This window comes from Lactuca virosa, chromosome 1 (assembly GCF_052849685.1).
Source record: "Lactuca virosa cultivar CGN04683 chromosome 1, Lactuca_virosa_CGN04683_v6, whole genome shotgun sequence".
Lineage (NCBI taxonomy): Eukaryota > Viridiplantae > Streptophyta > Magnoliopsida > Asterales > Asteraceae > Lactuca > Lactuca virosa.
This window is the reverse complement of record NC_136426.1, coordinates 152,203,315-152,221,232: the sequence shown is the minus strand read 5'-3', so window position 1 is coordinate 152,221,232 and position 17,918 is coordinate 152,203,315.

Genomic DNA, 17,918 nt, shown 5'->3' with positions numbered 1-17,918 from the left:
GAACTTTTCAATGGCATGTTTGAATCTCGATTGTGCCCTCTCAAGTTTGTGACTGGGATGCCGAGGATCACAAACAAGGTGTGAATAACCATACAAATTGACTTGGTACCCTCAACAATATTACCTAATCGATGTGCCGGTTAACCACACATGCTCCACCGATCTATAATAAGGTCAAGTTACCCTTTTCCACTCTTACTAGTCCATGTTAGTGTGCCGGTTAACCACACACGTTCCACTAACGACTTGGTAAGGTACAAAGTGTAATTTTATGGGCTAGCACCAATTTCACATTTTCCTAAAGTAACTAAGATTGGGAATTTATAATGTATAGTTACTTTATAATTCATTATAATTTTAACAAGTATTTAAAGTCGTATCCTACCCGTTCGGCTAACGACCCTCCACCGATCAAGGAAGCGGTGGGTGAGAGTGGACACCCATTAAGTCACCATTTTATAGGCAACAACCTTATACCCCCCTTATAGACCGGCTTCGTGAATGAGGCCTACTAACGGTAAGAATGACATATTCTTATACATATCTATATAATAAAATTATAATAATAGTATAAGTGTTGATTTTTAAACTTTTTAAAAATCTAAGGTTTAATTTGGAATTAAAGTATTAAAGTGTAAGACTTTTCAAATTCCAAAACTTGAGGGCAAGATTTGAAACTATTCCATGTCTCTTCAATTTGTAACTTATGAGTTTTAATGGTTCATAAAAATGAAGACTCTTCATTTTATGAAACTTCTTTAGTTCTTTAATCACAATTTAAAGAAGTGACTTTTGGTTATCCATAACTTGAGGACAAGTTATGGACACCATCATTGCCATTAAGATCATGAATTAAACATACATGGAGGTTACATATAATTCCTATGATCTTCTAAAAACTCATAAGAACACAAATTCATGTCAAGCAATTTCAAGAAATCATATAACTATATACAATACTTGAAAATTGATAAAAGCCATGTAAAATGGGTTAACATAATCATTATCATTTTGAAAAACAGATTTTACAAGTCCAAAACAGATTGGGATAATGATCTTAATCCATTTCCAGCAACAAAACTCGAAAAAACTGCCCAGCACGCTCCTACTCGCCGAGTGCATTATTCTACTCGGCGAGTAGAATGAATTTGTTCATGGACTCGGCGAGTCCTCCCCATGGACTCGGCGAGTCCAGTCGTCAGAGTGCAGAATTTTCGATTTTTAAGCAGTTTTGCATCAAGTATATAGAAAACAATCCTAGGCTCTGACACCACTGATGGGTTTTGAGCATTCTAACACTTCCTAAGTGTACATGCAACCCTAATAACCTTGAATCTATGTTTTCTCTATATACATGCAAATTTCATTTTCAAGGTTATTTCCTAACTAGCATGGCATGGGCATTACATAAAACATAAAAACTAGTAGAAATACATACCTTGTTGTTGCTTGGATTCCTTCAAGACTTTGTGAGCCTAGCACCCCAAATGTTGTGCCTCAAATGCTTCACACAACACCACAAGACTTGGAATAACTTGAGAGAATACTTCTAGCACTCAAAATCGGTTATGCCCTCTCTAGTAACACTAGGTCATCATTTTGCTAGCCATAGGGTTCCTTTTATAGTGTTGTCACAGTTAGGGTTTACACATGAATGCCCTTAATTGTCATGACTCTTGATTTCTCATGACCCATGGGTTTGTAACTCCCATGGACTATCCATGGAGCTCCATATGGTTATAACCAAACCCATAAACCATGGATCATTAATCCACCATAAAAGAATTGATGATTGTCATAATCAACCCTATATATTTAATTAGTCTCACTTTGATCAGTAGATTAATACTAGATTAATACTTGATCAATACTAATTAAATAATATTATTATTAATATATTAGAACTTATAATATATTAATAATCATAAGTGCCTTATTCTCTCATCTAGTCTATCCAAGTATTGCAATGCCATGCAACCCAAATGGACCATGCCGGGTCGGGTCAAGTACATACCAAATAAAGTTATGGACTTAGACACTATATCCAACATATTGCATTTTTATGAAGAAAATAGACCAAAGGACATCATATCTACTCTTCCTATGCTCTGGAGTTGCTTAACTCCCAAGAGATAGTCCATAAGCTCATAAGAAAAACCAAACAAGCCCTAATCTAGATCTCAAGCTATAAGATAACAAGGTAGGAACTTTATACCTTCTGAGACATGCAAATGAGCTGGAGAACATGGATCCAAAAGCTCTTCCCTGATCAATGACACTCCAAGATGATCACTCATCTTCAAGAACGCTAAGATGCACTCCAAGATGGCCTTACAATCTCACACTCTCACAATTAGGGTTAGGGTTTCGAGGAGGGGTTGAAGGATGAGAATGAGGCTGATCCTGGAGGGTGTAATGTTCTTTATATAGCGTCACACCCAAAAATTTAGGGTTTACTGACTCTGGGCGTACTCCTCGTATGCTGGGTGTACGTCTCCAATCACCAACGACCACTTACTCCACCTATGCTGGGCGTACTCCTGTGCCAGCCACCTTGCATGCATGGGATCTTCTTGTCACCGATTTCCGTTAGGGGCTAGAACTGACAATAGCTTCAAAGTGTCATAACTCCTTCATTCTATGTCCGTTTCTGACGAAATTTATATCAACGAAAAGGTGGCGGGATGCCCTATGCTCCCATGGGCACCTCGAAGTCTAAAACTTTCCAGATCAAACCCGAGACCCATAAAAGACCGAATCGCCCTTACCCCTTTGGTCCTCAAGACCCAACCGAGTACTTTCAAACAGGGTGTTATAACTCTCCCCCACTTAAACTAGACTTCGCCCTCGAAGTCATGTACCACCATCCCCAACATACCCGACTACCTGAGTAACACGGTCTCAACCCGGGAATACCTCAGTCTTCCCAAGGCAATCACAACCAACCCTTGCAGGGGTTTAGAATCCGAAGATGAATGATTTCCTTGCAACCTGATCACATCCGCTCCATCTGAAACCTAAAGTCTCGAGATGGTCTGTCTCCCTGACAGGCTGCCCACAACGAATCATCCTTGAACTGATTCCACCGGAGACCTGCCTAGGTAAAACACTTCCCCACTTGTAATATCTTGAGGCTTCGTAGAGAACAAAAGTCACCGACCAACTACGACTACCGAATGCCCCATAATTCCATACATAGACTCTAAATCACTAAAATCGCTTCTACCCTTCTTGCGGCCATGTGGCTGCTTTCCTGAAGAACGGTCGGGACCCTCCTGGTCCCAACATGACTGCCAACTATCCGAAACACCGGTCACCTTCCCAATTTCTGAGCCAGAGACACACGCTCCGCAATCCCATCTGACCTCCGAAGGACACCTCGTCTGATAATAACTGCTCCAACGATACCTCTTCTCTCGACCCCTTCCATCCTTGGTCCATCTGATCATGATAGGCTGACAACTCGTCGCCACTGAACCCAATGAAAAGATGAATGCTACCAGAACAACTATAGTCTTACATCATACTCGACCTCCTTTGACCCGTCCTTTCCTGGTATTCTGCATGTGATGCCCTTGGCATCTATACTCTCACGTATCCCATCTCACGGAATCGAAATGTTGTATTGAAGCTGCGCGAACCCTGATTCGGAGTCCTCTCTGAAATGGGTCGATACTACGCCACTACCTCGAGATTACCAGTCTTGCACGCGGTCCAACCACCAGGTTCCCAAAAGATCAAATATCAGGACCACCCAGCCATAGCCCTCCTGCGTCACGTGCCGCTTATCCACAAGATCCTGCAACTCAAGGTCCCAACCCTTGCCTGAACAGTTTCTACCAATTTCATTCTGAAATCCCATAACCATCCGGGCTCGCCCACAACTATCTGATCGATTCATCATCTCCAACTCTGATTCCACCTAAGTTGTGGATTCCTTATGACCTCGCGAACTGGTCTAAGCCATCTGAACGAATCTGAATGCATCTCAGCGTTGAGCACCCACACGGTCTATCCTGCCAGGTGAAATCAAATAATGACTGGAACTTTACCCGTTTCCCCCTCCAAATCCTGCTTTATTGCGTCAAGAAGAAGCGATTCCAACGTTAGGGAGTTTCCCGAACTCCCATCCCTCGAGATCCTACATTCAGTCGGCCCGTAAGGCCACCTTTCCTCCCCTAAGAGGGATGTGAAACACATCCTCGTCTCATACTCGCTTCCATCCTCGATAACTGAATGATTCTACCCTACTTAGATTCAACTAGATCCGCTCGGCACACGAGAATTGAAGGATCCCCAAACCCTCTCCCATCCAATTGGCAGTCTGCTGACGGCCGGTGCCTAACAGAGCTAGGGCGCCACGAATAACCCTTCCAAACAACATGACTCCTGGAAACCAGCTAGCACTTCTCAGATCCCAACAATGCCAATGACTCTAGCTGCTCAAACTAATATCACTCACGTGACACTCGCCGTGCGGTCATCTGCAATCTGTACCTCAAGCGGGAAACCAAACTTCCCGACGCATCCCGGAACTTCTCACTGAGCGCTAGTGACACGAACAATCGGGTAGCACCCGAATCAAACAAGACATGTACCGACATACCATTGACCGAAAAGGTCCTTATACAAACATAATGTCCACATAAACCATACGAATAATAAAGAGTAGAGATTAATAGACACGTACCAGCCACAACGTTTGACGCTGCCTGAACCTCCTCAGTGGTCAATTGAAATGCGCGGCTCTTCATCGCTGGAGCATCCGCCTTGGCAGGGCGGCCATCGGTAATCCTCATCGTGGCGGGTGCAGGCGCCGCCCCCGCTCTTCCCCCTTCCTGCAACCTCGGACAGTCGACCCGCTTATGGCCGGCCTGGTTGCAGTGAAAACAAATCAATCCCTTTGTGGGGGCAGTCCCTGCTCAAATGGCCCTACTGGCCACATGCATAGCATCCCGTGCCTGCGATACGACAAGCTCCACCGTGCACCCTACTGCACTTGGCACACCGGACCTAACCCTGCTGACCCCTGCTGTGAGTGTCTGAGGTCTTAGGCTTCTTAGCCTGACCCCCTGCTGCCTGCGTCTATTCCGGCTTCTGCTTAGCGCGAAATTCCAACTCCATTTCCTGTTCCCGGGCCTTTTCTACCATCTCGTTCAGGGTTTTGCACCCTGTAAAGCTCACAAAATCCCAGATATCATCCCTTATCATGGAATGATACCTCGTCCTCCACATCTCCTTATCGGTAGCATACTACGGGATCGACAACGCTCGCTCTCGAAACTTGGATGTGATCTTTGCCACAGTCTCGGTGGTCTGCTGTAAATCATGAAACTTCGTCACAAGTCGTTGCACCTTAATGGTTTGTTCAAACTCTAAGTCGAATCGCCGAAGAAACTCGGCCCAGGTCATCTCATCCACACCGGCTACCCCCACCTGACTTGTAACCTCGCCCCACCAATCTCGGGCCCTGTCTCTCAGCATACAAGAAGCGAATCCCACCTTTGCCGCATCCGGGAAAGAACTCGTACGCTGGGCGTTCCCGATATCCGCTACCCAGCGTCGGCTAACAATGGGGTCCCTAACCCCGAAAAAACTCTGGCGCCCCACACACCTTGAACTCCCGGAACGAGGGAGTTCGGGGGCCAATCTGGCCCGCAGCAATCTCAACCATGAATGATCTGCGTCTCTCCTCCATGATCTCCATAATGCCCTCCTTGACCGTCCCAAAAATGTCTGGGGTAGTGTCAAGGATACCCTTCGTAACCTCGGTTGCGATGATCTCGCGCAGCCTCTCATCAATAGGATCCGTACCACTATCCGATCCAGATCCAGATCTCGATCCTGATCCCGATCCTGATCCCCCTGTCCTAAATCGTGTCATCACCATGCTGAACTGAAATATCACAAACCATAATAATCAGGACACACACACACACACACACACACATATATATATATATATATATATATATATATATATATATATATATATACATATATATATATATATATATATATATATATATATATATATATATATATATATATTTATATATATAGGGGATCTTCCCACACCGGTCCTCCTTAGAGCTGTCAGATCTAACATTGATTTGGGTACACGTCCTGTGCTTTTAGTAGTACAGGCCCAAAACTACCTTCCACACCTACCTGTACCTTTCCCGAATGCTCTACCTGGTAACTCCAATTCGTCCGAAAACCAAACTATATCCCACAAACCACCGCATACGTCAACCTCAAGCGGTCATAAGATTTGCTCTACTTATATCAATCAGACGAATCATAACAGGTTGCCTTTATGCATGCAAATTATACACAGAAAAGGATAAAATAGACATTCGAATAAAAGATTATGCCCTAGGACCACAACCATACGAGGAACAGGAAATAAGGCCAAATTAATCATTATAAGGCTATAAACTCCTAACCGTATATAATTTTAAAAGCATACACATAGCAAGTTCCATAAGATCACCGAAGCTCTAATATCAGAATAACATGACTAGCACATTGGGGAACTACTTACTTGGCACGGCTGATCACGCGCGTTGCACTCTCATCTTTTCCTTTCTTTCAAAAGCTTTTTATGTCATTTTGAAAACAATTTTACCATTTCCTTAGTTTGAGTCCTGACACACCCGAGAGTATGCCCGAATCCCTCAAACCAAGGCTTTGATACCAGTTAAGAAATCCAGTTATACTTGTTTTCAAAACATAAGTCAAGTACAAATTTTATTCCAAACATCAGAGTGTCCCATAAAATGTCAGTGAGAGAGTGCACGCCACGCCATCACGCCTTGCCCTTGCCCGTAGAATCTGAAGTACCTGAAACCATAAACAAACCGGTAAGCACGAAGCTTAGTGAGTTCCCCAAAGCATACACCACATACAAACCACATAGCCTGCTAGCTATAAAAGCTACATATACCTCGTATACATATCAATTAGCTATAAAGCTACCTCTACCACATAACGCATATCAATTAGCTATAAAGTTATCTCTACCACATAATGCATATCCATTAGCTATAAAGCTATCTCTACCATTAGCCACAAAGGCTATCTCTACCCTTAGCCATACTGGCTATCTCTACCTTTAGCCCTGAAGGCTATCTCTACCACTATCCCTGAAGGCTATCTCTACCGTTAGCCCTGAAGGCTATCTCTACCACATATCATTGCATAGCAATGCCACACACCTCTACACATAAAGTATACCAACTATCATAAGATGGGCCGGCCTTGGTGCCTTAGACCCATTGGTATGGTGAGAAGACTCATCAAGAATGCAGACGCTTCCTGAAGAAATCCTTAGCTGCTGCGCCGCCCACTTCCTGAACCATCAATACCGATCATTATACCCAATTAGCAACTGGGTCCCATACCATAATTCTTAGTCCATGCATGGGGGTAAAATGACCATTTTACCCCTGGCCCAGTATGATCCAAGGCTAAGGCCAAAATATCGAAACAAAACCCAACACTAGGTAGGCTTTCCAAGCTCACTAGTGGTCCACTAATGGCCAAATTTTCTCAACTTGGGCCCAATCCCTCTAATGGGCCTTACCCTAAGCCCAAACATATTCCTGTCCCAAAACATCTGACTCTTGATGGCCCACTAAGGCCCAAAGACCCAAAGTCCACTGCTTGGCCCAACCCAGGGCAAAACCCATAACTGATGTGTACGGGGGGCGTACTCATATGTACGTTAAGCGTTCTGGCTGAAGGTGGTGTACGGTACGTGTACCTGCATGTACGCCCAATGTACCCCTCTTATAAGCTACTTTTCCATTAAGTGCTTAATACTCGGGATTTCAACATCAAACTTCAGATCTAAGTCCATTAAGACGTCTTAAGGCATAAAGTTGGCAACTTTATGCCTTTGCATGCTCCATATGCACCCAACAACCCATTAAGACCTTTCCAAGGGTCTTGATCCATGCATGAGGTTAGAATACTCATCAAGATTGCATTTTTATGAAGCAAATAGACCAAAGGACCTCATATCTACTCTTCCTAAGCTCTGGAGTTGCTCAACTCCCAAGAGATAGTCCTTAAGCTCATAAGAAACACCAAACAAGCCCTAATCTAGATCTCAAGCTATTAGATAACAAGTCAGGAACATTATACCTTCTGATACTTGCAAATGAGCTGGAGAACCTGGATCCAAAATCTCTTCCCTGATTAATGAGACTCCAAGATGATCACTCCTCTTCAAGAACACTAAGATGCACTCCAATATGGCCTTACAAGCTCACACTCTCACAATTAGGGTTAGGGTTTCAAAGAGGGGTTGAAGGATGAGAATGAGGCTGATCCTGGAGGGTGTAATGTTCTTTATATAGCGTCACACCCTAAAATTTAGGGTTTACTGACGCTGGTTGTACGCTGGGCGTACGTCTCCAATCACCCGCGACCACTTACTTCACCTACGTTGGGCGTACCCCAGTCTACGTTGGGCGTACTCTTGTGCCAACCACCTTGCATACATGGGATCTTCTTGTCACCGATTTCCATTAGGGGCTAGAATTGAGAATAGCTTCAAAGTGTCATAACTCCTTCATTCTGTGTCCGTTTCCGACGAACATTATATCCACTAAAAGGTGGCGGGAAGCCCTACGCTCCCATCGACACCTACAAGTCTAAAACCTTCCGGATAAAACCCGAGATCCATAAAAGACCGAATCACCCCTACCTCTTTAGTCCTCGAGACCCAACCGAGTACTTTCAAACAGGGTGTTACATGTGATTTACTAATGCAAGAAGGCAATTTGTATTTATTCTACGAAGACATTTCTGCAATGGCAATGGAAAAAAAACTATCTTCTTTTCGTTGTAAGAAATGTGAGCTGGAAGATTTTTATTGGACCTTTAAAAATGTGATGATGGGCGTGGGATATGACATGCCTATTCTGACGTGGGATTGGACAAGCATTTAATGTATGTTATGGCGGTTTCTCTCTCCATTCTTTCCGGGCTTTTCAAATTCAAAATTTTCAACCGCTTGGTATTCCAAACCATATAAATACACGAATTCATATATAGTTACATTTTTAGGCATCCACACAATTATTAAGCAATTTCAAAAAATTTCCTACAATTCCAGTACTCTTTGTTCTCTTCTTTTGATCAGTCAACAATATCTTCCTCTGCTGGTCATATTTCGTTCATAGATCAATATGATTAATCCATTACCTTCACCATCAAACCAAATCAAAATATTATTGTTGACCTAGATGTTTCAAAGTATACCAACGTTGTTAAGCCTTTGATTGAATGTCTCAATCACTATGTTTTGAAGAAGCATCTTGTTCATTATGAACAGGTTCCTATGGATGCTCTTACTCTGGCATACTCAACAATGATTTACAATTCATCTTTGGATGTGATAAATTTCAAGATCGAAAATCAAAAACTGCTATCTCCATGACTAATTTCTGCAAGTTGCTTGGGCTACCTATTAGAGAGGGATACTCAAACCCAAAATTGGTTCCTAATGCAAACATTATTAGGGTTTTCATAAAATGGGTTACAGTCTTGTGTTAACGGTATTGTCTCTGATCAATAAGTCCTATCTCTCAGCAATCTCTCTACATCACTTTTCCAATAGCCTAGAATTTTGAGTTGAAATCTGGGCAGAAACATCTTCTCCCCACTTTCACAGTCCTTGAAAACGAAGACCTACATAAACTCCTTAATAAATTTTATGTGGTTTGTTCAGGAATGAAACCACAAGCCATAACGGAAGATCATTTGAAACTGAGGGCATTCCCCTTTTCACTTCAAGACTCAACGAGAGAATGGTTGTACGAGCTTCCATCCGGGTCGATAACCATGTGGACTGAACTCGCAAAATTGTTCTTAGAAAAATATTTTCTAGAAATGCGAGTTTCAAGCCTTCACCGTGAGATACTTGGTACCAAACAAGGAAGAAGATAATATTTGCATATGTATTGGGAGCACTTCAAAAAGCTACTTGTTCGGTGCTCACAACAAGGAATCAAGGATTACCAACTCTATAATTGTTTTTGTTAAGGCGGCTGATAAATGCTTCAAGTGGAAAATCTTTAGGCGACATGACACTAACAGAAATCCAGGAGCTGATAGAAAAACTTGCCATTAAGTCGAAGCATTTCTGGAATAAGGATGGGTGGTACGCTGATCAGCCGCGAGCAGTCAAATAAGTTAGCTCACATCATTTCGAAGCTCAAGTTTATGAACTGACAAAAATTGTTTTACTGCTGACGAAAGAGAAAGGAGTCATATATGCGTAATCCCTATGTACTCACCAGGCTCCCAAGCCTAATCCACCTAGTTTCTTTGTATCACACGTAGCAATACGAAGGTAGAAGGATAATGAAATTTGAATATGCCAAGAGATTTAAGTAGTTTTAGGCCATTAAATAAATTGATCTAAGGCCTATAAAGACTAGTAATACGAAGGTAGAAGGATAATGACATTTGAATATGCCAAGAGATTTAAGTAGTTTTAGGCCATTAAATAAATTGATGTAAGGCCTATAAAGACTAGTTGATACTTATGTTTCTGTATCAGTTATGACATCCCAACCATTTAAATATAAATTTATTACGTTTCTTCATAAATGCTTTTGATATCGATATCATTTCATACTATTAAAAGTATACTTTGTTTTAAATAAACATTAAGAAAAAGTTTTTAATTAGTCGTAAACGTGGGGATGTCATAGATGTTGATAATGGATAAAAGATGTGGAGGTGACCAATAATGAAAAATGAGATTCATTTGGTGATGATTCAGATGACGGCATAAAAACAACAATTCTAACATAGTTGCGCAAATAGAGGAAGTTTTGTCATGGTCAATTACACTAGGTTGCTTTTTATGTTGTAAAAACGTTTTTAAGAAAAAAAGGAGTTGAAAGAAATAACTTATATACATGCTTTGGAGAATAGGAGAAATATTGCATTTATAAAAAATGAAAAATTAAGGTTAAGGGTTGTTTGTAAGATCATTATACGTATAGTCAATGCAAATGGGGTACGTGGGCCAACCGATGGGAAAAAAGTAAATGGTAAAGAAGTAAATGAATATGAAGTTATATGTACTTGGTTTTACATGATTCTATGGATGGATTATATGACAATTAGTTTGTGAAGATCCATAACTAAAATGATATATGCCTACATACTTGAAAAATCAAGTCTTGCACACTAACCAGAGACGACAAAAAGTGACCCAACCCCCATGTTGAACTCAATAAGTGAGATATATGATTATTAAACTCAAATTATTATGATAAAAATTAGTCATTAAGTCAACTAGAATTATGAGTGATGGATCTATTAGGTCAATTGAAGCTCATGGCTTGATTTTGAAGTTTGATGTCTTCCAGTGAGCTTAATCACGCTTTTGAAATATTGATTCATTTAAATCTTTAAGTTATGAATTCGTTAGATGTATTAATGTAGTGAAGCAAGTTGTTAGGTATTATTCCATCTACACAGGTCATTAGAAGTTCGTAATGAACAATTAAGATCAATTTCATTAAAGAACAATACCATAATTAGACATGAACCACATTTAGATAATACCACAATTAAACATGCACCATGTTTTGGTGAGTGATGAGAATTACAAGATGTTAACGTTACCATGAACGGTGACGTTAAATGTAACGGAAGTATAAATGAGACGTTATCTTGTCAAAACTTTGGCCAAGGCCCAACCTTGGGCCAAGTAATCCGACACCGGGGCAACAGTTCACTTCCCTCCACGAAGGACGAATATTCCTCGTGATCATCTCATTCACTCACGACCAATCAGGACGTGACAAGAAGCCTTGGTGACGCCCAAAACTGTAACATCCGGACTTTTAGGTATATTATTGTGTGATTAATCTTGAGATTTATGGAGTGACTCAGCGAGTTGTGAGTCCAACTCATCGAGTAGTGTCGAGTGTCCACGTGGGATATATGAATGGACTCGACGAGTCAGAGAGCCGACTCGCCGAGTAGGCGCTGGGCAGAGAAACCCTAATTTCCTAGGGTTGGGACCTATATAAGGGAACTTATAGCCCCATTTGCACCTCACCAGTCACCTTACTTCCTTGAAGAGAAACCCTAATCCTCTATTTGAGCTAGAGAGTGAGAAAGAGGCTAATCTTGTGGATTTTAGTGCATTGTTGAAGGAGAAGTGGAGAGCATCAAAGCTTGGTTCAAGAGGAGGCTTTGGATCTAGAGGTTTTTCAGAGTTTTGCTTCAGTTGGAGGTAAAAAGATGCTAACTTGGTCTGTTCCTTATGAAGATTTTGGTTTAGGGAGTTTCTAGGGTTTCTCTCATTCTTTTTGGTGTTATTGTGATCTTTGAGCATGATTGAGGTTGAAACCTCAGATCTGAGTTGTAGGAGGCTTTGTGAGCCCAAATACCCGAACTTTATTAAGTTAGAGACAACACATTGAGCATGTAACCTTTTTTAGAACTTGTATTGGCATTATGGAGCAAGTATGCCACGCATGAACGTAAAGATCGAAGCTTTACGTGACAGTCGAGCCTTGGAGGCTAGATCTAGAGTTTAGGGTAGTGGATCTGCCTTAAAACGTCTGAATGACAAAACATATTGAAGGGACTCGCCGAGTCCATGCACTGACTCGACGAGTCGGTTAGGGTTTGTCCCGATGAGTTTGATCATGCGATAACTCGGCGAGTTGGGGGTCAACTCGACGAGCTGAGCTGGACTTTCTTGAGACTTCTGAGGAAAGGAGAGGACTCGACGAGTTGCGTGAGTGCACTCGACGAGTCGGGTCAAACAAAGACTGTTGACTCGAGTTTGACTGCTAGTTGGTCAAACGTGAGTAATGGAGACCATTGAAGGGTAAAATGGTATTTTACCCACTTCCGGAGTTAGAGAGAGAAAGAGTAACCTTTTGTTTACCTAGAGTTGAGAATCGAGTATTAATTAGAGAATATTTAACCTATGTGTTAGGCGGTGGCTAGTTCGAGATTTGAGTACATGGATAATTGCTTGCATGCCTCGAGGTGAGTCTTCTCACTATACTTTACCATGAGTGGTATTTGTGTGTGACTGAGATGTGTTATGTGCTTATCTGTGTATTGTGATATCATGCATTATTTATTTGTGATTTATGTTGTGTATTACTCAAAGCTTATAGAGTTAGGACCGGAGGGTCCACAGAGTTAGGACCGGAGAGTCCATCAGAGTTGTGGGACTGGAGGGTCCTACAAAGACACATTGACCGGAGGGTCTTACAGAGTTATAGCCTCGAGCGGCTAATGTGTTGAATGTGGTATTTTAGGGAACTCACTAAGCTTCATGCTTACCGTGTTATGTGATATGTGTTTCACGTACTTTTCATGATATCGGGAAGGTGTCGGCTCGATTGTACACACGAGAGAAGAAGTTATGTTTGGAGGATCCTGGATTATTAATCAAACAATTATGGAGTTGAGTTTTATAAATTAAATAAATAGGATTTTGTGAGATGTGTTATATAAATTATGTGATTTTAAACTGAAAAATTTGTTTGAAAATTTACGGTGTTACAAGTTGGTATCAGAGCCTTGGTTTGAGGGATTCGGATACACCTTCGGCTCGACGAGTCTGCCAGTCAGAACCCAAAAAAATTTCGATTTTCAAGCAATAAACGATCAATTATGCATCAATTCATCAACAAAGAGCTCTAGGCTCTGATACCATTGATGGGTTTTGGGCACTACAACATTCCTATGGTGTACATGCAAAACCTAAAGCTTTAGATCTAGTTTGTCTAATGAACATGCAATAATCATCCAAAGCCATAAACCCTAGATATAGCATGTGATAATCGAAATTAACATAAGAATAGGGTTTAGATCTTACCTTTGATTGTTATGTAGTAATAACAATCTATTCCTTCTTGTAATTGACTTCTGAAAGCTTAGAGTCACAAGTGTCACTCCTCTAATGGCTCACAAACACTAAGAGCAAGAGGATGAAGAAGGAGAAGAGGAGATGCACTCAAAAAACGTCTAGAAACCATAAGGAAACTCTTAGCCACGTTTTTGGTGCCCTAGGGGTCCTTAAATAGTGAGGCTATTAGGGTTATCCAACAAGGAAACCTAATTTGACTGCTTAGGCCCTAAGCAGCCCATGGACTCCCTCCTTAGAGGCCTTGGACAATTTCTAATGGGTTTCCCCATAGAATTCGTCCACTCCTCTAATATGGAGTCCATTAGCCCAATATTCAACTATCACACAATTGATAGTTCTAGTCCCCTAAGTTTAATTAATCTCTTTTAGCCACAAAATTAATTCTTAATTAATTATTGACTAATATTAATTAAAAAATATGATTTCTCCTTTATTATATTATTCTCATAATATATTAATAAATCATAATTAATCTTCTCTCTCCATAATTCATCCTATCAGGTTGCTTTGGTGAAGGCAACCCAAAAGGACCATGCACCATCGGGTCAAGTACATACCAAAATAGTTATGAACTTAGACACTAATCCAACAGTATGGGCCCGTACTACTGAAAGCAGAGGACCCATACTCGAAACAGGGAGAATTCCAGAGGTTCTAAGTAGCAGATTGAGAAGAGAGATAACATGGTTCGAGTACCATGATTCGTAGCAGAGTGAGAGTTGATCACATGGTTCGAGTACCATGATTTGTGGCGGTTAGTGCTTCTGGTTTTACCAGGTATCTCGTTGTGATCGATTAGACTGAGATCAGATGTAATAGCGTGTGGGGCCCGAGGGCCATGTCGAGCGAGTTTTTAATGAAGCCTACCTTGAGAGGGAAATCGAGTTAGTTTCTGGGAGATTTATTTGGGAGATGCCAGTTGGAGTCGCAAAACTCAGGGATGAGTAGAGGTGATGCTTATTAGAGGATCACGGTCTGAGTTGAGCAATCGACGGATAGATGAGACGTCACCTTATGTGACAAGAGTTGCGCTGTCCCCATTTCTGGGAGAAGCGAAGGAGATAAGATTTTCCGGTTTCAGAGATGGAGGTAAACCCCGTGGGGTAGCATAGGGTTTCAACCTTTCACCAGAGTATTTGGGCAGTATGTTTGCTGCGAGGTAGTACATAGGCTACGAGAGAACTTTTAGTGGAGACTGAGATGAGGACAAAGAGATGCCTTAGTCGAGTCAAGTATGTTTTTAGCAGCGGTTCCAAGTGATCAAAGGGAGTATATTAAGGCAGTGGCCCTCGTCGTTATGCTATGTAACGGTCGTGAGAGTGAGGTCTTGTGCTTTGATGATGATTCCCGTATTGGGAGGCTAGTCGAGGAGTCAGAGACGAGGTGGGTAATAGTGCTTTATTTCCGGACCGAGAGTCAGGATTATATCGAAACAGTTTGGGTATCCAACGGTGTGTCGGTCTGAGGCTTCGAGATGACTAGAGATAGAGACATCGGGAGGATTCTGAGATATTTGTCTGAGTTACGGGATCTTTGGAGTTGCTTGGTTTCCATCGGTAAGATCATTGATGTGACTACGTGGTACGTTCCAAGAGTTAAGTATGATGTAACCGGTGAGACAGTCTGTGGAATAGACTGTTGGTATGCCAATTGGTGATGGTTCGAACCCTGAGTAGGGGAGAACTGAATACTTTATTGAGAGTACTAGAGATTTGTTCAAGAGCACTTAGAGGACTGGATATAGTGACCTGTGGTACGGATACATGAGACCAGGGTTATTGGTGGTTGAGGCGAGGTGCAGAGTGAGATAATGCATGTTGTACGTGTTCATGAAGGGATGAGTGTCTCCACGGCAGGTGGCCATTGGTCAGAAACCTTATGGTGGTTAGGGATTCTTCAAGGTTGTAATGGTAAATTCGAGGTGGTTGGCTCGTAAGGATAGTTTGGGCAGTTGAGAATTTCCGTTTCAATGTATGGGTTGTGATTAGGCAGCCAACTTCAGGGTCAGTCTGTGTATTCTTGCATGGGTTTTGAGCAATAGAGTAGGGAGTTTCAGGTTGTCGTCAACATGTTCTGAGTCATTGACGATTCCTTCGTGTTTGAATAGAGAGTCGGAATAATCCGAAGTTACGAGTTGTGCGAGAGGAAGATCGGTGGTGGATTCGAGATACTGTGAGATTCTTGATGGATACATTGCGGTATCCGAGTATGATGCCATGGGTGGCGGATCAGTGGTTAAGGCAAGACATCGTGAGATGTTGTGATAGTGTACCAAGGTACCCAAGTGATTTATTGTACAAGTGGGAACCCAGTAGTTAATTGTCTTCGGAGTGGGACCGTCTAAGGGTGTATCAGTGTGCTGAGAAGAGTGCCTTGGCTACAAGAACTTTCATCAGGAGTGGTGGTCCATAAACTGAGTGGGTGTGTGCACTTATCTGTTGGGTTTTCGTACAATACAACATCCTATGGTGCACATACAACCCTAAATACCTTGGATCTATGTTTTCACTAATTATACATACAAATGGTTTCCAAGGTATTGAACCTATAGCTAGCATGCAATTGTCATACAAACTACATAAAATACTAGATATTGTAACATACCCTTTTGTGTGGCTGGAGGTCTTGATGTGTTTGGCCTTAAGAACTTAGCCCCAATAGTGTGGAAGCCTCAAATGAAGTCACAACACATCAAGGACAAAGGTAGGACTTGAGAGAGAATCTCGATGCACTCTAAAACCTTCATGAACTCCAAGAACATGCACACACACTAAAGGGGTGACTAGGGGTGGCGGTTTTAGGTCATAACATATGTATTTATATGTGTTGAATTCTAAGAGTCATGGGTATAACCCAAAACCATATCCATGGATTTTATGATCCATGGTTCATGTGGCCCAACTCTTTATGTATCCATACATAAACTTGGTCCAACATGGATCATAAGCCCAACACATATAAATATAACTAATTACCATAATTAGTCCCCATAGTTTTAATTAGTCTGTTTTGATCACTAAATTAATTCCAAATTAATTCTTGATCAATACTAATTAACTCATACGATTTCATATTAATATATTATAACTTATAATATATTAATAAATCATATATAACATCTTCTCTCAAAAGTCCATCCTAACAAATTGTCCTGATGATATGCAACCCAAATGGACCATGCTACTCTCGGGTCGAAGACATACCAACAATGGTTATGGGCTTAGACTCCTAATCCAACAGTCTCCCACTTGGATAAGTCTAAAACTATTATTGCGTATGACTCCAAAACCCGACTAGCAATCGTAGCTCTTAAAGCCGCTGTCGAACTCTGAACAAATCAATGACGCGTCCATTAGATAAGGGATCATATATTCCTCCATTCTAGATATCATATGGACTGAGACATGGATTATAATCATTCTCTCTGTCCATTTGTTGTTTCTCGATTTCCGATTTATGACGACTGACTAATTAAGCAAATCAAATCAGTACAGGCCCGGCCGAGCACTTACGCTTGTCATCACCAAATCATCGAGGGGCCCGGCCGAGCACTTACGCTTGCTGAATCATACACAAAGGCACGTTTTATAACATCGAGTTACCAAATGCGTTTACGTGCAATCAATGTATGACCAACTCATAGGCAACAAGTCATATCTCTAGGTTTGAAGAATATAAGATATTATCGTCTCATGATCACTCGTGATAAAATCCATGAAGTGAGTCAAATGAGCGTGGGTTAATCCAATACTCGAATCCTTATTCCAGGAGTACTCATGAATGTTGTAGTAACTCTTACTATGTCCACTACCTTGGACATCTACAAACCCGATTCATGACAGTCTTGCCTTAATACCTACTTCCAACGTATTATCGATTGTGGATGGTTTGAATAACTTAGTCATTCGGAAAGAATAACCTAGCAATTCTGGAAGTCAAAACATGCAAAATGAAACACAAGAATAATACTAATCACTCTATGGTCCGA